A 20,590-nucleotide genomic window follows, 5' to 3' on the forward strand; every position below is an offset into this window, starting at 1 on the left:
ATAAGAAATATATATATCTATATTTATATGTATATCCATATCTATCTAGATATGGATAGATATACATAAATATATATATATTTCTTATATAAATATATTTCTTCCTCACACTAAGGCTTGGGAAATGTCAGAATCAGTTTTTATATGGAGGGTTAGTGAGAAGCCAGAACAGAGAGGTAATAACTGCTTGTGAAGACACCTGTGAGCTCTTCTTAGTACATTGAGGTGCAATAGAATAATTTTAATTTTATGCAGAGGTTTACACATGTGAAGTGTTGGTTTATAAAATGCTTTATGTCTCCCTCCCAGCTCAGTAACTGCCATGGGACCTTGGGGCAGCTCAGGGCTACCTGATCTATTGACATCCAAGCTCTGTCTTGTCTTTGGAAAGTGATGTTTGTTTGTGAGGTTTTTATGTGTTTTATTTTCCCTCCTCATAGAAATGCCTCAAACTGTGCTTATTCTATCCCCATCCATGCTGGATTGCTGCTGTGCTGCCTCTGCTTGTAAAGATGTAAATAAAGAAGTATCAGAAGTAAAAATAAAGATGTATCAGGAAACGCAGGATTTCTCTGGATGATCATTTCCCTGTGCTCCTCTCCCTTTGTTTCCCAGGGTGTTTGAGGCTGCTGACATTTCCTGCAGCCCCCTGAGCCCCTGGCCAGGGAGCAGCTCCTCCCAGCAGTGCAGAGTCAGGTGCTGAGGCACCAGCTCAGCTCTTGCACTAAAGGGAATTTAGGCCACTTTCAGACACACTTAATTCTTAAATAAATACTATGATTACGTCTCCTAAAGACTATGATTATATCTCTACAGGAATGAAGTGGGATCAAGCTGCAGCACTTTGCTGTGTTTAAAATAGGACCAGGCTGCCATTAACCTGTTGGATGCTGCACCATCTGCAGGGACAGGATCCTGGGGAAAGTTGCTGCTGCACAATTCCCATTACCACATGGGTTTTTATCTTCTGCTTACCATATTTGTTTATTTTTTTTTCCCTGCTTGCCTTTAGAGGAGGATCCAGCATGTCTCTGGCTGTGGTTTGCTGCTGCCAGCCTCCTCCCCCAGCAGCCAAGCAGCCACTGGCTTTGCACCAGCAGCATTTGGCACGCTGAAACCCCTTTTTTGGGGTGCTTTGGGGATGGAGGGGAACCCTGAGGTAAAGAACTCTACCTAATAACACCAACCCCAGCAATTCATTAAGCAGAGTTGCAGCATGGGCTGCAGGGGACTCAGTGTTGCTGTGGAAAAAGTGATTTTAATTTTTTTGTTTTTGGCTCTGGGAAGTCGTGCTGTGGCCAGCCATGACTCAGAATCAGGGTGCCACCTCTTGCCTGCTGCCCACACGCTTTGGAGAGGAGCTGGGAGGGGAAAATGAATCCCTGGGAGTGCTGGAGGAGGCCTGGCTGGCTGAGCTCCACTAGATGTCATTGCAAGCTGGGAGAAGAGCTCAGTGCTGGGTGAGCACAGCCCTGTGAGGGCTCCGAGTGGCTGCAGAGGCTCAGGGCGGCCCCAGCTCCAGGGACGGATCCCCCAGAGCAATCCCAGGGCTGAGGGTTGGAGGTGCAGGAGATCCAGCACAGCCCCTGTGAGGAAAAGCAGCTCCTGCCCCAAGCTGACACCATCCTGAGATGGTTATTGGGGAAAAGGAGAAAATTTGGCTTCCTCTGGGGTTTGTGTTTCAGACCAGAGAATCCCACAATGGTTTGGTTCAAAGGGACCTTCAAGCCCATCCAGTGCCACCCCTGCCAAGGGCAGGGACACCTCCCACCATCCCATGGAGCTCCAAACCCCATCCAACCTGGCCTTGGACACTCCCAAGGATGCCACAGCTGTTCTGGGCACCTGTGCCAGGGCCTCAGCACCCTCACAGGAAGAATTTCCTCCCAAAATCCCATCTAACCTTACCCTCTGGCAGTGGGAAGCCATTCCCTGTGTCCTGTCCCTCTGTGGGCACAGGGAGGTTTTGTTTCACCTGGACCAGCCCCAGCACATCCTGTCCAGCTCCCAGGCACCACCAGCACTCCCTGCATGGCACAGGGCATCACTGTGCTTGCATTAATGCCCCCAAAGGGCATCACTGTGCTTGCATTAACCCCTTGCACACCCAGCTGTGACACAGCGTCCCCAGGGCTGTGCTGAAGGTGCCACCTCCCCAGGTCCCTCAGCAACTCCAGCTTTGCTCCTGCTCCCTCCTCACTCACTGCCAGAATTGCCTCCAGGAGCACAAAGGAGCTGCCAGATGGGTGGACTTTGGGAAAAAAAATAAGGTTAAAAAAAAAGGAATGAGGGAGTGTGACGGTGTCTGCAGGGGTCTCAGGTTGAGGGAAGAGACGAGGATCTGACTCCATGTTTCAGGAGGCTGATTTATTATTTTATGATACATATTATATTAAAACTCTACTAAAAGAATGGAAGAAAGGATTTCATCAGAAGGCTGGCTAAGAATAGAAAAAGAAGGAATGATAACAAAGGTTTGTGGCTCAGACTCTGTGTCCGAGCCAGCTGGGCTGTGATTGGCCATTAATTAGAAACAACCACATGAGACCAATCACAGATCCCCCTGTTGCATTCCACAGCAGCAGATAACCATTGTTTACATTTTGTTCCTGAGGCCTCTCAGCTCCTCAGGAGAAAAAATCCTAAAGAAAGGATTTTCCATAAAATGTGTCTGTGACAGAGGGAGGGTTAAGAAAACTCTGTGTGTTTAAGTAGGTGCATGTGGAGAGATGTGTGAGAGGGAGAGGAAATTTGCTGAACCAGGGTACAGCACAGGCATTCAGCTCTTCACATCTCACCAGGCTGGTTTGGTTGGAGTCCTGCAGCCCAGAGTGTCCCTACAAACTCCAGAATGTCCCTACAAACTCCAGAGTGTCCCTGCAAACCCCAGAGTGTCTCTGCAAACCTCAGGGTGTCCCTACAAACCCCAGAGTGTCCAGGGGTTCTGCCCCACAGTTGGCACAGGCTGCTCTGAGGGATAACTCTGCTGTTCCCTTCTGATGGCAGCAGCTTCCTTGTGGGAGAGAGGGGGAAAAAGCACAAAGCAAAGCAGGGAGAAAATAAGAGGGGAATGTTTGCCGACTGTCTGCTGTGTGTTGTTGGTGTTTGTTGTGTTTCTGTGGTTGCTGTGGCAACGCTGGCAAGGGATGCCAGGCTGCAGCACGGTGGGTACCAGCACAGCATGGTGAGGAGCTGGGCATGGACTGCTGGATGGGGCTGGGCAGGGCATTTGTGGGGTCACATTTGGGGTCTGGCTCAGCTCCTGCACTCCTGGAGAGCCTGGGGTGGGTGTGGGTTCACATCCCAGGGCCTGGGGTGGGTTCTGGTTCACATCCCATGGCCTGGGGTGGGTTCTGGTTCACATCCCATGGCCTGGGGTGGGTTCTGGTTCCCATCCCATGGTCTGGGGTGGGTTCTGGTTCACATCCCATGGTCAGGAGTGGGTTCTGGTTGGGTTCTGGTTCCCATCCCATGGTCTGGGGTGGGTTCTGGTTCACATCCCATGGTCAGGAGTGGGTTCTGGTTCACATCCCATGGTCTGGGGTGGGTTCTGGTTCACATCCCAGAGCCTGGAGTGGGTTCTGGTTCACATCTGAGAGCCTGGGGTGGGTTCTGGTTCCTATCCCATGGCCTGGGGTGGGTTCTGGTTGGGTTCTGGTTCCCATCCCATGGTCTGGGGTGGGTTCTGGTTCACATCTCAGGGCCTGGGGTGGGTTCTGGTTGGGTTCTGGTTCACATCCCAGTATCTGGGGTGGGTTCTGGTTCCCATCCCATGGTCTGGGGTGAGTGTGGGTTCACATCCCAGGCCTGGGGTGGGCATTGGTTCAATCTTCTGGCTGGAATATTGAACATAAGAATACAGGGCTGTTGGAATTTTGGAATATATTGGGATATATTGGGATATATTGGAACACAGGAATGCTGAAATTTAGGAATGCTGGAATTTAGGAAAACAGGGCTGTTGGAATATTGAAATCTAGGAATATTGAAATCTAGGAATATTGAAACACAGGATTATTGAAATATAGGAATGTAGGAATACAGGACTGTTAGTATGTGGGAATGTTGGAATATTGAACACAGGAATACAGGGCTGTTGGAATATTGGAATATATTGGGATATATTGGGATATATTGGGAAATAGTGGAATATATTGGAATATATTGGGATATATTGGAATATATTGGGATATATTGGAATACAGGAATGCTGAAATTTAGGAATGCTGGAATTTAGGAAAACAGGGCTGTTGGAATATTGAAATCTAGGAATACTGAAATCTAGGAATATTGAAACACAGGATTATTGAAATATAGGAATATTGCAATATAGGAATACAGGACTGTTAGTATGAGGGAATGTTGGAATATTGAACACAGGTATACAGGGCTGTTGGAATATTGGAATATATTGGAATATATTGGGAAATATTGGAATGTATTGGAATATATTGGGAGATATTGGAATATATTGGGATATATTGGAATATATTGGGATATATTGGGATATATTGGAGTACAGGAATGCTGAAATTTAGGAATGCTGGAATTTAGGAAAACAGGGTTGTTGGAATATTGAAATCTAGGAATATTGAAACACAGGATTATTGAAATATAGGAATATTGCAATATAGGAATACAGGACTTATAGGAATGTTGGTGTATTGAACACAGGAATACAGGGCTGTTGGAATACTGGAATATATTGGAATATATTGGGATATATTGGGATATATTGGGATACAGGAATGCTGAAATTTAGGAATGCTGGAATTTAGGAAAACAGGGCTGTTGGAATATTGAAATCTAGGAATATTGAAACACAGGATTATTGAAATATAGGAATATTGCAATATAGGAATACAGGACTGTTAGTATGAGGGAATGTTGGAATATTGAACACAGGAATACAGGGCTGTTGGAATATTGGAATATATTGGAATATATTGGGATATATTGGAATATATTGGGATATATTGGGATATATTGGGATATATTGGAATACAGGAATTATGAAATTTAGGAATGTTGGAATTTAGGAAAACAGGGCTGTTGGAATATTGAAATCTAGCAATATTGAAACATAGGATTGTTGAAATATCGGAATATTGCAATATAGGAATACAGGATTTATAGGAATGTTGGTGTATTGAACACAGGAATACAGGGCTGTTGGAATATTGGAATATATTGGAATATATTGGAATATATTGGGAAATATTGGAATATATTGGAATATATTGGAATATATTGGGATATATTGGGATATATTGGAATACAGGAATTATGAAATTTAGGAATGTTGGAATTTAGGAAAACAGGGCTGTTGGAATATTGAAATCTAGCAATATTGAAACATAGGATTGTTGAAATATCGGAATATTGCAATATAGGAATACAGGACTTATAGGAATGTTGGTGTATTGAACACAGGAATACAGGGCTGTTGGAATACTGGAATACATTGGAATATATTGGAATATATTGGGATATATTGGGATATATTGGGATATATATGGGATATATTGGAATACAGGAATGCTGAAATTTAAGAATGTTGGAATTTAGGAAAACAGGGTTGTTGGAATATTGAAATCTAGCAATATTGAAACATAGGAATATTAAAATACAGGAATATTGCAGTATAAGAATACAGGACTGTTAGGATATGGGAATGTTGGAATATTGAACACAGGAGTACAGGGCTGTTGGAATATTGGAATGCATTGGAATATAGGAATACTGAAATCCCAGAGAGGGATTTGGCCTAAAATCAGGGCTGGGTGAGGGCTGTGCCCCTGGGAGCCAGCAATGCTCTGAGCAGCTCCAGAGAGGAGGGTTAACCCTTTGGGGGCTGCAGGGATGAGTGCAGGGGCTCCTCAGGGCTGTGGGCATTGCCATCCACCCAGAGCCTGCAGATCCTGGGGTTTGGGAAGGGATTTCAGTGGTTTGGGGGCATTGCCATCCACCCAGAGCCTGCAGATCCTGGGGTCTGGGGAGGGATTTCACTGGTTTGGGGGCTCTGCCTGGCACTAAAAGGTTTCAGCCTTTCACTGGTCAGAAGTGCCAGTTTAATTGGATTGTTTAATTGCTGCATCTCCAAATGGTGATTTTTTTCAACAGAGAGGCCTGATGAGGAATCCTGCCCTGAAAACTGGAAGCTGACTCATTCTCCTCCAAGTCCTGGGGTCATTGTTGTAATGCAAATAAACACAAATTCCCACTGCTGGGCTCTGGGAACGTGCTCCATGCAGGCCAGGGACCCAGGAAGGGGCTGGGTGTGTGGTGCACCCTCCCATCCTTGGAGCAGGGGAGGCTTTGGTGGCACCTGGGGCTGTCTGAGGTGGGGGCAAACACAACTTTAACTCTGATGGGGGCTGGAAAATCCCAAAGTGCAGGGATTTGCTGTTTCCTCTTTGAAAGGGCAGGAGCAAAAATCATCTCTCTCATTCCAATTCCCATTTCTCTGCTTTCAGCATCTCTGGGTGCAAAGGAAAACTGAAGAAGCTGGAGCTGGGACTTGAATCCACATATCCCAGCATGGGGAGGTGAGGGGAGGGCAGCGTTTTCCACCCAAAAAAACCTCTCCACAGAAGCTGGAGCCAGCGTGAGTCACCCTGAGCAGCTGCTGCCAAGGCAGGAGCGACCTTGTGCTGCTGAGCCAGCGTGGGCTGAGCCACGAGAAGGGGAAGCTTTTGCTCAGGCCGGATGCTCCAGGGGAAAGAATGAGCCCTGGGCCTGAAAGTGCTGCCCAAAAAGGGCCAGAGCCACGCTCAGGGAGGGTCTGGGGTCTGCAGGGAGAGCAGCAGGGCCAGGGTTTGGGCACTCCCAAAATTCTGGGGTTTGGTGAGAGGTATCTCCCAAAATTCTGGGGTTTGGTGAGCACCCAGCGATGGGACTTCATGAAACTTCAGGGAAAATGAGATCAATCTCCCCTCTGCTCCTGCCACCCTGTCCTCAGCCTTGGTTTCCCTCCAGGCTGGCGCTGCTGGATGTTTTCCCCTCTCAGCTTCTCTCCTGAATCAGCGGACGTGACTCACAAGGCAGAGAAGGAGGGAGGGAGGAGAGGGCTTGGGGACAGCTCTGTCCCTGCAGGAGCCACCAGGGCAGCAGCATCCTGACCCCCTCCCTGCCAGCAGCCAGGCCCAGGGCTCACATTCCCCTTGTCCCAGGCTGTCCCCTCCCTGTGCCCAGCCCAGTGGGTGCAGCAGAGGGGGAACTGGTTGAGCTGGTGCACCCTGTCCCAGCAGAAAGGGGACATTCCTGGAGGGCAGGGGGGGTGACATGGGGGCCTTTGTCACCAAGGTGCCACCACACCCTGACTGATGGGGACACCCTTTTTCCCAAAGGAACCACTCCATGGTGGCTCTGAGCCTTGTGGGGTGGGTGGGAGGCGGGGGAAAGGCTTGGGGGAGTCAGAGATTTCTGGATTAGGAGAGGAAAATCAACTCTGGGCAGGAAGAAAAGAGACTGGGTCAGGGGAGCAGAGCCAGGGTGCCCAATCTTGGCTGGATTATTTAAACAGTTTAAAAACAGAGGGATTAGGGAGCCAAGAGAGCTGCAGGGGAGGGAACAAGGCAGGGTGGGAGAGGTGTGCAAGGCCTGGGCTTTGGAGCAATTAGATAAGTGAATCAGGGCCTGGGAGCGATTAGAGAAAGAAATCAGGTTTTACACCAATTAGGTGAAGTCCCCAGGCGATTAAGACACAGAGGTGGCTGCAAGAGGAGGGCTCCCAGCAGCCCCTGGAACTGATAGGGCTGGGCATTGATTAAAGGAGCATCAGAGGCTGAGAGCAATTTGATAAGGAAACAAAACAGTGCATCAATTAGCCTGGGAAAAAGGAGTGATAATGGGAATGGGGAAGTGGGGCCAGTGCAAACAACCCCAACAGCTCAGAGTGTGGGGCAGGGAAGGGGTGGAAAGAGGGAAAATGGTCCCAGCTGGAGCTTCAAGGGCTACAGGATGAGATTGGTGTGTTTCAGTTTGGCCTCAGTGAATTCACACCTGGCCTGAAGATGGGTTTGTTGTTGGTTGTGGCTTGTGGGCTGCAGTGCAGCATCACCAGAGAGAAGCAGGGAGTTCTGCATTTCACAGAATCTCAGAATCACGGAGTGGGTTGGCTTGGAAGGGACCTAAGAATTCATCAACCTCCAATGCCCTTCCATGGGCAGGGACACCTTCCACTATCCCAGTGGATCCCATTATCCCAACCTGGCCTTGAACACTCCCAGGGTGGGGCAGCCACAGCTTCTCTGGCCAAGCTGAGCAAGACAATATAAAAAAATAAAATTAAAAAATTAAATTAAAAAAATTTTTTTTTCCAGCAGTTTTTGCTCTGAATCTACACTGCCACACACCTGGAGCAATTTTATCCACTGAGAAGGCAATGATAGCAGGATAACTCAGCCCTGTGCCCTGCCTCAGATGCTCTGGGAGTTTCCAGATCCTGGGTGCCAGACGAATTAGCAATTAAGTAACTCAACGGAGCCTAGAAATAATTAGACCAAGGAATGCAGCTCCAGCAGATGAGTTTAGTAAAGAAATGGGAGTATTGGAGAGATGGAGATGAGAAGGGTGATCAGGTCTCAGCACAATTATCTAGAGAAAGTCTGCTCCAGACTGATTAGAGGAAGGGAAAAGAGCTTTCTGGGCAATTAGGTGAGGGAAATCAACTCTGGGCAGGAAGAAAATAGACTGTGAAAGAGATTGGGGTGGGAGATGCTGAGTTTTCTCTGCCCCTGACTCAGATAAGGGCCCTTAGATAAGGGCTCTCGGAGGCAGAAATGAAGATGAGGAGGATTAAGGAGCAGAGGTGGGTGGGGAAACTGAGCCCTGCCCCAGGAGGGCCAAAATCTGGGGATCAGAGCTAAGAAACAGAATAAACCAGGGCAAAACAATAAACCAGGGTAAAACAGAATAAACCACGGTAAAACAGAATAAACCAGGGTAAAACAATAAACCAGGATAAAACAGAATAAACCAGCCTAAAACAAAATAAGCCAGGGTAAAACAGAATAAACCACGGTAAACCAGAGTAAACCAGGGTAAATCAGAATAAACCAGAGTAAAAGAGAATAAACCAGGGTAAAACAGAATAAACCACGGTAAAACAATAAACCAGGGTAAATCAGAATAAACCAGGGTAAAACAGAGTAAACCAGGGTAAAACAGAATAAACCACGGTAAAACAATAAACCAGGATAAAACAGAATAAACCAGGGTAAAACAGAATAAACCACGGTAAAACAGAATAAACCACGGTAAAACAGAGTAAACCAGGGTAAATCAGAATAAACCAGGGTAAAACAGAGTAAACCAGGGTAAAACAGAATAAACCACGGTAAACCAGAGTAAACCAGGGTAAACCAGAGTAAACCAGGGTAAATCAGAATAAACCAGGGTAAAACAGAGTAAACCAGGGTAAAACAGAATAAACCACGGTAAACCAGAGTAAACCAGGGTAAATCAGAATAAACCAGAGTAAAAGAGAATAAACCAGGGTAAAACAGAGTAAACCAGGATAAATCAGAATAAACCAGGGTAAAAGAGAATAAACCACGGTAAAACAATAAACCAGGGTAAAACAGAGTAAACCAGGCTAAAACAATAAACCAGGGCAAAAGAATAAACCAGGATAAACCAGAGTAAACCAGGGTAAAATAGAATAAACTAGGCTGGAATGGCTGTGGGTGGGAGCAGGAAGGGAGCTGGGCACCGTTTCCAGCCCAGCACGTGGCAGGATCCTTCCTTAATCTGTAAAACTGGATTAGTCCCTCGTGCCCAGCAAAGTTGAGAGCCAGCAGAGCCTTTGTGCACGGGTGACTTTGAGCTCAGGACAGAGGGAGCTGCAGGGTGGCAGCGTGACCAGGGATGAGCATGGGCTGGCATGGGATGTACCCTGGGGCACCCAGGAACCCCTGAGTGAGCCTGGGGTGAGCACAGCAGGGAGCTTCACCCAGGTTTTGGGGTGCTGAGCTGCCCTGGGAGGGGTGACCGTGGTCACCAAGGTTGCAGGTCAGCAGCAGCTGCAGCTGGAGAGAGCGGGATCCTTTGGGAATGGCTTCATTTGCTCCTTAATTAGCCCTGACGGCTGCTGGAGCAGATTTTGCTGGTCCTTTCCTCTCTGAGGCTGGCCCTGGCTTGAAGTGGCAGGGTTCAGTGAGGTCAGGCTCCTTTTCCCTTCCTGCTTTGCCATTTTCCTTTCTTTCATCCCTGCAGAGCGGCATCGCTGAGGCACATGATGCTGACTCTGGTGCTGTGGGAAGGGGAAGCTGTGGTTTGGCTGCCAGGGCATAGTTTGGCCTCTGGAAATGACCCTTTTGGAAAGGGAAGCAGGGTCTTGCTCAGCAGCCCCCCAGGAAATGTGGCAGCATTGCTGAGGGGTGGCTGGAGAGGCACTGAGGGACCCCAGCAGCAGCCAAGGGCAATGGGAAACAACCCCAGGTTAAACCAAGCACCTGTGGGGGTCGTGGAGGGGTTTTCACATTTGAAATGTCTTCTTTTAATTATTTATTTTCATGTTTAGTGAGTGCTTTCCAACAGAGCTGCTGCTGAGTGACAGAGAGCAGCGCTGGGGCCATCCAGGGCAGCTCTCATGGACACTGATCCCTCCTGGGCATCCCAGCCCTGCTTTTCCCAGCAGGAGGGTGCCTCTGACATATCTCCTTCACCCCTTGGCCTCTGCTGAGCTGGCTGGGACGAGCCTGCCTTCTGTGGCTTGACAGCATTATCTGGGACACAGGCAGAGCCAGGCTCCACTCTGGTCCCTGCTCCTTGGATATCCTCAGGAGATAGCACAGCCAGCTGTCCCCTGGCACTCCATGTGCTTCTCCTCCTCCAGCACAGCATGGAAAAGGGGATTTGCAGAGCACCAGAGCCCAGCAAAGCCCCAGAGGCATGGGGATCTGTCGGAACTCAGTGCATCCCTCTGGGTGTCCAGAGTTGCCCAGGACCCCATCAGGGGGCTCAGAGACCCTGGCACACAGCCCAGAGCACCTGGGGATTTGATTTTGAGCCCTGGAGCAAGTTACCTGAAAGTCACACAGGTTTGAATGGTGTAATAACAAAATGATCATAGGGTGAAAATGTAGATTTTAGGATTTTTGGTTATGGGGACAAGATGGAGGAATCTGGGCATGTTCAGCCTTTCTTTCTTCTTCTTCTTGGTCTCCATTTTCTGCAGTGATGTTGTCACTTTGGGATTGGTTTAGAGTAGAGGTGCACTGTCTAACACAGGTGATAGGTATTGGAAAGTTATTGTAAATATGTTATATTTAGAATACAAGCTCAATGTCTAACATAGGTGATGGGTATTGGGAATTAAGTGTAAATATGTTATACATAGTTTGCAGTATAAAAGGACAACACAGAGTGCCTGTGGCTGCCCTGCTGAGCAGATCTCAGCTGAGCAGAAAGAAAATTTTATAGATAAGAATTAATAAACAACCTCAAGACCAAAAAGTGAAGAGTCCAGACTCATTCTTCAGTTGCATGGGCTGAAGCAGAGACATCCTGCACATCTCAGGGCAGCAATTATCAACAGCAACTGGAGAGGGATCCATCCTGAGTCCATAGGTGTGTCCTCCTCCCAATGCTCAGACACTGCTTTTGTTCAAGCCCTATTGTGGATTTCAGTGTTTTCATGGCTTTTTAATTTTTTTCCCCCTTTCCAATTCTGATGAAAAAATGTATTTGGGGAAAATAGAAATATTTAGACATTTCCCTGACAGGCAGCAGAGCTGGAAGAGCTGTGGTACAGCGCTGCTCACGTGTGCTGGTGGAAAGCTCAGCACAAAGAATCAGGCTGGGGAATGCAGCAGGAGACCCACAGGGTGAAGAGTCAGGGCTCAACCCTCTTGCCAGCAGCCCAGCACCAAACTGCCCTCAACATCTGGATAAGAAAATGCATTTGAGATTGTTTTGGGGAGGTTTTCAATGTGTATATATATATATATATATATATATATATACAGATATTTATATATATTATATTATATTATATTATATTATATTATATTATATTATATTATATTATATTATATTATATTATATTATATTATATTATATTATATTATATATATTATATTATATTATATTATATTATATTATATTATATTATATTATATTATATATATTATATATATAATACATCATATATAATATATAATGTATAATATATAATGTATAATATATAAATTATACTATATGTATAATATTATATATAATACATCATATATAATACATAATATATCACATATCACATATTATATATTATATATTATATATTATATATTATATATTATATATTATATATTATATATTATATATTATATATTATATATATGCACATATATATACATATATGTTTTTATATATATTTATACATATTTATAATTATATATATTTATATATTTATATATATTTACATATATTTTATATATATTATATTACATATGTATATATATGTATAAATGTGCATATATATGTACATGTAAAAATATACATATAAAAATATATATTTATATATTTATATATATCTTTATCTATCTATAAAATATATATATATTTATATATAGATATCTACATATACATATAAATCTTGTGTACAGAAACATACATGTACTACATTAAAATATACTATATAGCATGTGAAACCTCACTATAGTAGGAGTTTTCAGCTGAATAAGTAGCAGTAAATGTATTACAAATCTGTATTTTGCGTTCTGCAGTGACTCTGTCAGGGCTGGTGGTTGGGGTCCATTCCAGCCCCCCACTCTCCCAGCAGGAGGTGTCTGGACCTTGAAATGGTCAGTGCAAAGCCCAGTGGAGCTGCAGGATGCTCTGGGCAGGTCAGTGAGGAGCAGAGCTGCTGTTCTGTGCAGGTGGCTCTGGGATGAGCCCACACCTCCCTTTCCAGGAGGCAGAGGAATCCCCAGCCCCACAATCCACCTTCCCCACCCCATTTTTGTCCTGCTCACACCCTGGGGTGTGTGATGGGGGCGTGAACCCATGGGATTGGGACGAGCACCACACCTGTGCTGGGGAGGTGTCAGCCCCCATCCTGCACCCCACTCCCTTTGTCCCAGCCCTTCAGGCTCCCCGCATTGTTCTGCCCCATTCCAGGGGTTCAGAGCCTCCTTCAGGCTTCCCCATTGCTCTGCCCCATTTCAAGGGTTCAGAGCCTCCTTCAGGCTCCCCCCACTCCTCTGCCTCATTCCAGGGGTTCAGAGCCTCCTTCAGGCTTCCCACATTGCTCTGCCCCATTCCAGAGGGGTTCAGAGCCTCCTTCAGCTTCTTCCCATTGTTCTGCCCCATTCCAGGGGGGTTCAGAGCCACATTTCCATTTTCAGAAGGCTTCAAACCTGGTTTTATTCTATTAAATAAAAAATAGGATAAATTTTATAAATTCTTTTTATAAATCCTTCCAAAACTCTTAAGTTTACATTTGCTCATTGGTCAGGAAAGACAAACAAAGTGCTCCTTCTTTCTTTCTTGGTTTCTATGTCAACAACCTTGGTAGAAAATTCTTTCAGGGGTAAATCTTCTCAAACTCCTCTCTGGCTCACAGAATTTGGTGTAAAATCTCTCCCACATGTGTGGATGCCCCATGGCCAGGGCAGCTCTGCAGAACTGGGTGTGTGGGGCTACTGGGGAGTGACAGGGACTGGAGACCATAAACTCATAAAATTATGGAATAGTTTGGCTTGGAAGGCCCTTAAAGCTCCTCTCATTCCACAGTCCCAGGCTGCTCCAAGCCCTGTCCAGCCTGGCCTTGGACACTTCCAGGGATAGAGCAGCTGCACCACCCTCATTGTCAACCACTTCTTCCTTATATCAAACTTAAACCATCTTTTAGTTTAAAAATGCTGCCCCTTGTCCCATCCATCCTTCTACTTGCACTTAGGAGGAGAAGCTCAAGGTTCCAGTGGCCAGAGATCTTACAAAGTCATTTTCCTGCTTGAATTTTGGGGAGTTTCCCTGCAGATCTGTTTGGTTTCCCTCTCCCTTCCCTCCCTTTTCTAACCTGGTGCTGGTGTGGGGGGAAATAAACGCTCTTAAAGAGTTTTGTGGCTGGAAAACCTCTGGATTTCACACAGCTGGGGTAGGGCTGCAGCAGTGGCATGAGCTGCCTCCACCCCTGCCTGCTGGAAAGAACAAGGCAGTTGATTTCAAACCACCTGAAAACCACCTTGGTGTCCTGATGTCCCTTTGGGACTTGTCCTGATGTCCCTTTGGGAGAGGTGATGCAGGAGGTGCAGTTTTTACCCCACAGTTTTTGCCAGTTCTGCCTGAGCCACCCTTGGTTTGGGTGGTGAGGGGAAGGACCAGAGACCCAGAGAGAGCCAGAGGGGATGGGAAAGTTGGAGAAGGGAGTGATGAACAGGGCTGGGTTCTGTGTTCACTGGTGGGACGAGGGACCAGAGACCCAGAGAGAGCCAGAGGGGGTGGGAAACTTGGAGAAGGGAGTGATGAACCCATGGGATGAGTTCTGTGTTCAGAGAGAAGGACCAGAGAACCAGAGGGATGGGAAAGTTGGAGAAGGGAGTGCTGAACCCATGGGATTGCTTCTCTGGTGGAGAGAGGGACCAGAGACCCAGAGAGAGCCATTGGAGATAGGAAAGTTGGAGAGGAGAGTGATGAACCCGTGGGCTGAGTTCTGTGTTCACTGGTGGAAGGGAGGACCAGAGACCCAGAGAGAGCCAGAGGGATGGGAAAGTTGCAGAGGGCAGTGCTGAACCCATGGGCTGGGTTCTGTGTTCACTGGTGGAGGGAGAGACCCAGAGGGGATGGGAAAGTTGCAGAACAGAGTGATGAACAGGGCTGGGTTCTGTATTCTCTGGTGGAAGGAGAGACCCAGAGAGAGCCAGAGGGGATGAGAAAGTTGGAGAAGGGAGTGATGAACCCATGGGATTGGTTCTCTGGTGGAGGAACCAGAGACCCAGAGAGAGCCAGAAGGGATGGGAAAGTTGCAGAGGGCAGTGCTGAACCCATGGGCTGGGCTCTGTGAGCTGTGCCATGCGCGAGAGCCAGGCTAGCACCGGGCACACCCCGAGGGCTGCAGGCAGTGCCAGGGAAGCAGTGGTGCCTTCCCCACCTCTCAGGGCTGCTCTGGGGGCTGGGGCTGGCTGCCTCTTCCCACAGCCCCCACACATCCTGGCTCCATCGTCAGCCTGACCCCTGATTCCACTCCTCGGGCTCTGCATCGCTGCCGTTGCCCCGGCAACGTGTCGTCGCCACGGCAACCGTGACAACCTTCTGCTCATTAATTTAAAAAGGTTCGCAGTGTAACAAATGAAATAGTTATAAGCTTGTCAGGGTGTTAAGGAGCAGGGGCTGACAACTTGCCCCCCTTGCCTGTGCTGCCAGAGTAGCCTGGCTCTGCCATGAGGTCCCCAGCCCAGAGCTGGCTCCATCCCACCGGCTCTGAGTGCAGCAATTCCTTCAGGGCACTCCTTGGAGCATCCTGGCACGGTGGCATCACTTGGTGACCACCCCAAGATGCAGGTGGGGGATGTGGCAGAGGTGGTTTTGGGGGGTTTCAACCACTTCTGTCGGGCCATTCCTCATGTCCTGCCACTCCATCCTGATGTCTGGGATGCAGATTTACCCCAGGGTCTGTCCTGGAGGATAATTATTTTTGTGCAACATGTAGCACCCCTATCTGCACTATTAAAATTAATATTTTTACCTTTGTACCTAATAGGATTGAGAGGGGGAGGATGAACAGATCAAACACCTTTTGTACACACATATATTCCTTAGGAAAGCTGGACACATCACAGATACCCTGGGTATCCCCAGCTGGGGGAAGTTAATCCCAGCTGGCTAAGCCTGGCAGCTGAGGTAAATCAATGTTTCCCTTGAAGTCCTGGGCCAGGTTGCTGACAGGTACAAAGAGGTATTGGAAAGCTGAAGCTGCTGAAGCCAGGGCAAAGGACACCAGTTGAGGATTTGGCTCCTGCTTCATTATAAACCATTTTGCTGAAATCTCAGCGGATTTCAAGTTGACCAAACCCCTTTAATCTCAAATAAAGGCCATTCTCTGGCTTTTTGTAAGTGGAAACACGAAAGGAACTGGTTTAAAAAAAAAAAAATCCTGCCATTGCAATTCTGCTTGGCAAGCTGAGAATAAGGTCATTTTACAGCAAGAAAAGTGTCCGTTCAGTTAAAAATAAAAATTGTGTGTTCTGGGCCACATTCGTTCCTAATGGAAGCTGGTGCTGGGATTGCAGTGGATTTTGTGAGCTGGGACCCAGCATTTCCCAGCTCTGACACAGCCTCTTGTGCCAGGCAAGTGTTGGTTTGGGAATGGGGTTTGTCCTTTGTTTTGGGTCTGGAGCCTCTCTGCTCATGGTCAGCCAGTGGTTCCAAAGCCCTGCATCCATCCCTGCATCCATCCTGCATTCATCCTGCATCCATCCCTGCATCCATCCTGCATTCATCCCTGCCTCTATCCCTGTATCCATCCCTGCATCCATCCATCCATCCATCCATCCATCCATCCATCCATCCATCCATCCATCCATCCATCCATCCATCCCTGCATCCACCCCTGCATCCATCCTGCATCCATCCTGCATTCATCCCTGCATCCATCCTGCATCCATCCATCCATCCCTGCATCCATCCCTGCATCCATCCATCCATCCCTGCATCCATCCTGCATCCATCCTGCATTCATCCCTGCATCCATCCCTGCATCCATCCATCCATCCTGCATCCATCCCTGCATCCATCCTGCATTCATCCATCCATCCCTGCATCCACCCCTGCATCCATCCTGCATCCATCCCTGCATCCATCCTGCATTCATCCCTGCATCCATCCCTGCATCCATCCATCCATCCCTGCATCCATCCCTGCATCCATCCTGCATCCATCCTGCATCCATCCTGCATCCACCCCTGCATCCATCCTGCATTCATCCCTGCATCCATCCCTGCATCCATCCCTGCATCCATCCATCCCTGCATCCATCCATCCATCCCTGCATCCATCCTGCATCCATCCCTGTATCCATCCCTGCATCCATCCTGCATTCATCCCTGCATCCATCCCTGCCTTCATCCCTCCATCCATCCATCCCTCCATCCATCCATCCATCCATCCATCCATCCATCCATCCCTGCACCCATTTTTCCATCCATCCCTGCATCCCACCCTCCAGGCTGGAGCCACTCTCAGGTTCCTGTGCCCAAGGGCAGCTGCAGCTGCTCCAGCCCTGCTCTCTGCCCTGAGCTTCAGGAAGGGAAACCCAGTGAGTGCTCCAGGGCCTTGTTTCCTTGCCTTCAAGAGATCCTTCAAAACCTTTCTCAATAATTAAACAAGCAAGGCCTAAAAATAGCCCCAATATCTATTATATGTGGCAGAAGAATGGAAGGGAAGAAAGTGTCCTCAGTGTCCCAAACTTCCCCCCACCCCAGGCTCAGTGGTTTCCTGAGGGGTGCAGCGAGGCTGCAGGATGTCAGGAGCCCCAGGGGTTGGGATGATTCCTTCCAAAGCAGCCAGATTTGGGGATGGTTCATTCCCTACAAGAGGTTTTTTGGCAGCTTTTTATGCCATGCTGGCTTTTGGAAGGGCACAGCAGCTGCAGCAAGGAAGGCCTGGCACCTACACCCATGGCTGGAAGCATCTTGCCCACCCTGGGCACCCTAAATCTACCCCAAAACAAGCTGGTGGCACAGCTGGTTCTTGGAAATTGGGCTGCTCCCACCCAGCACGTGGTGCAGATGCCGCTGTGAGTGGCAGCCCAGGAACAGCATCGCTGGAAGTGACAGCTGGAGCCTTAAATCTGCACTCTCCTGAGCTCTTGCTTATCTCCAAAGCTCCCAGCACTGAAGTGGGGCTGTGGTGGAGCAGATAAAGCCCTGGCTTGGAAGGGGCTGCTGGAGCCTTGGCTGCAGGGAAGGGCAGTGAGGGGAGGCCCTGAACTGGGGGTGCTGAATTTGGGGCTGAGCCTGGTGGTCCTGGGAGGGGCTCACAGTGCTCTGAATCCTGTGGGGAATCAAAATGAGACCCAGTGCCAGCACCACTGTGGCACTGCCACAGTAACATGGCACTGCCACACTGAGAGAAGGGGGAATGGCACTGCCACACTGAAATGGCACTGCCACACTGTGAAATGGCACTGCCACACTGTGAAATGGCATTGCCCCACTGAGGGGGGGTGAAATGGCACTGCCACATTGTGAAATGGCATTGCCCCACTGAAATGGCACTGCCATAACATGAAATGGCTCTGCCACACTGTGAAATGGCACTGTGGTGTGACATGGCATTGCCACACTGAGTGGGGGGGAAAATTGCACTGCCACACTGTGAAATGGTGCTGCCACACTGAAGGTAGGTGATGATCCCAGCTGGGAGCTGGCAGGGCCAACTGGGATGGCAGAATTAGCCAGGATGGTGTGCCAGGGACAGCCAGGATGCCATGGCAGGGTTAGTTAGGATGCTGGGATCTGTGGCAGGGGTCACTGGGATGCAGGATTCACTGGGATCTGTGTCAGGATTCACTGGGATCTGTGGCAGGGCTCACTGGGATCTGTGGCAGGGCTCACTGGGATGCAGGATTCACTGGGATCTGTGGCAGGGCTCACTGGGATCTGTGGCAGGATTCACTGGGATCTGTGGCAGGGCTCACTGGGATGCAGGATTCACTGGGATCTGTGGCAGGGCTCACTGGGATCTGTGGCAGGATTCACTGGGATCTGTGGCAGGGCTCACTGGGATGCAGGATTCACTGGGATGCTGTTCCAGGCACACCGTGAGCTTGAAGAAAGCTCTTCCTGCAGCATGGAGAGGCCATGTGGAAAGGGAGCAGGGCCAAACCTTGGAGGATATCTGGGAAAAGGAGAAGGGGAATGCATTAGGAACAGACAACAGCCCCTGGGGCAGAGAGAGGGGGACCAGCCTGCAGCTTCTCCATCCCCATTTGGGCATCCCAGGCCCTGCCCATTGCCCGGACAGGGGAGCCAGCCCAGCCTCCCGAACTCCTCCCGGAGAAAGGCAAACAGCTCAGCCGTGCGTTGCATAACCAGGAAAAAAGGCGTCCTCGTCCTCGGAGCCGAGTGGCTGCCGGCCAGCTCTGGCATTAAAGTGGAGCAGAGGATAGCGGGAGGGGAGCGGGATTAGGCGGGGAGGAGACGGGATCAAGTGAGCAGCAGCGAGGGCAGGCTGGCCGCAGCCTCAGCGGGGTCACGGTGCCCAGAGGGGGCCAGGATCCTTTCCCGGGGCTGTGGAGAGCCCTGGGAACAGGGGGGAGATCCAGGATCCCTTCCCTGGGCTGTGCTGGGCCCTGGGGACAGGAGGGATCCAGGATCCCTTCCCGGGGCTGTGCTGGGCCCTGGGAACAGGGGGGAGATCCAGGATCCCTTCCCGGGGCTGTGCTGGGCCCTGGGGACAGGGGGGAGATCCAGGATCCCTTCCCGGGGCTGTGGAGAGCCCTGGGGACAGGGGGGAGATCCAGGATCCCTTCCTGGGGCTGTGTTGGGCCCTGGGGACAGGGAGAGATCCAGGATCCATTCCCTGGGCTGTGGAGAACCCCGGGGACAGGGGGGAGATCCAGGATCCATTCCCGGGGCTGTGCAGGGCCCTGGGGACAGGAGGGATCCAGGATCCCTTCCCGGGGCTGTGCTGGGCCCCAGGGACAGGGGGGATCTGGCCAGGAGGATCCATTCAGGAGGATCCAACCAGGAGGGATCCAGCCTCCTTTCCCTGTGTTGTGCAGAGCCCTGGGGCCAGGAGGGATCCAGCCAGGAGGGATCCAGGCTCCCTTCCCTGTGCAGAGTCCTGGAGCCAGGAGGGATCCAGGCTCCCTGTGCTGTGCACAGCCCCGGGCAGATCCCATCTGTGCCAAGGAGGGGTCGGATCCACAGCAGCCACAGAGGCTGCCCTGACTCACTGGTGATAAGAACTCACCCAGGAGAGGCTTTTTGTGTGCGATGGGCTCAGTTTGTGCAGGTTTAACTGGCTGGGCAATGGGGAGGCACCGAGCCCTTTCATTAGGGCCAGGTGTGCGTGCAGGAATCACAGAGAGCATCTGGAGGAGGAGGGGATGAGATACTCGTGTTCAGCACTGAGGTTGTGGCTGCACAAACCCGGAGCTTTGCTTTCTTTGAGCTGCTGAGCGTGGAGCTGCTCTGGATCTCGCACTGATTCAGCAAGATGTGAAGGCTTGTAACTTTTGGGAGTTCTTGGAAATTGTGCTGCTCCCAGTCAGCAGCTACTCCTACACACAGAGGAGATACACTTGCTTGGGGAGCTTCTGGAGCTCTACCCGCTGGCTGCCTGCACCAGAACGGGGCTGCATTTTATGCTGGGAAGAAAAAGGAGAGATCAAGTGAATTTAGAATTGCTCCAAAGTCTCCATTAGCTGATAAGCATTGTGCAGGGCTTAAGCCTCCACTTACCTAGCTGATAACCCCCCCCCAGCAGAGATGGGGGGTTCTGCTGTGCCTGCTCTGCCCCAGGAACTGCTGCTGTCCCAGCTGGAAAGGTCCAACACAGCCCAGCAAAGCTGTTGCAGGCTTGGGCTGAGCTAAAGCCCAGCTGGGTTTGCTGCCTGCAGAATCACAGAGTTACAGATCTGGAA

This window comes from Zonotrichia albicollis, chromosome 30, assembly GCF_047830755.1.
Source record: "Zonotrichia albicollis isolate bZonAlb1 chromosome 30, bZonAlb1.hap1, whole genome shotgun sequence".
In the NCBI taxonomy this organism is placed as follows: Eukaryota; Metazoa; Chordata; class Aves; order Passeriformes; family Passerellidae; genus Zonotrichia; species Zonotrichia albicollis.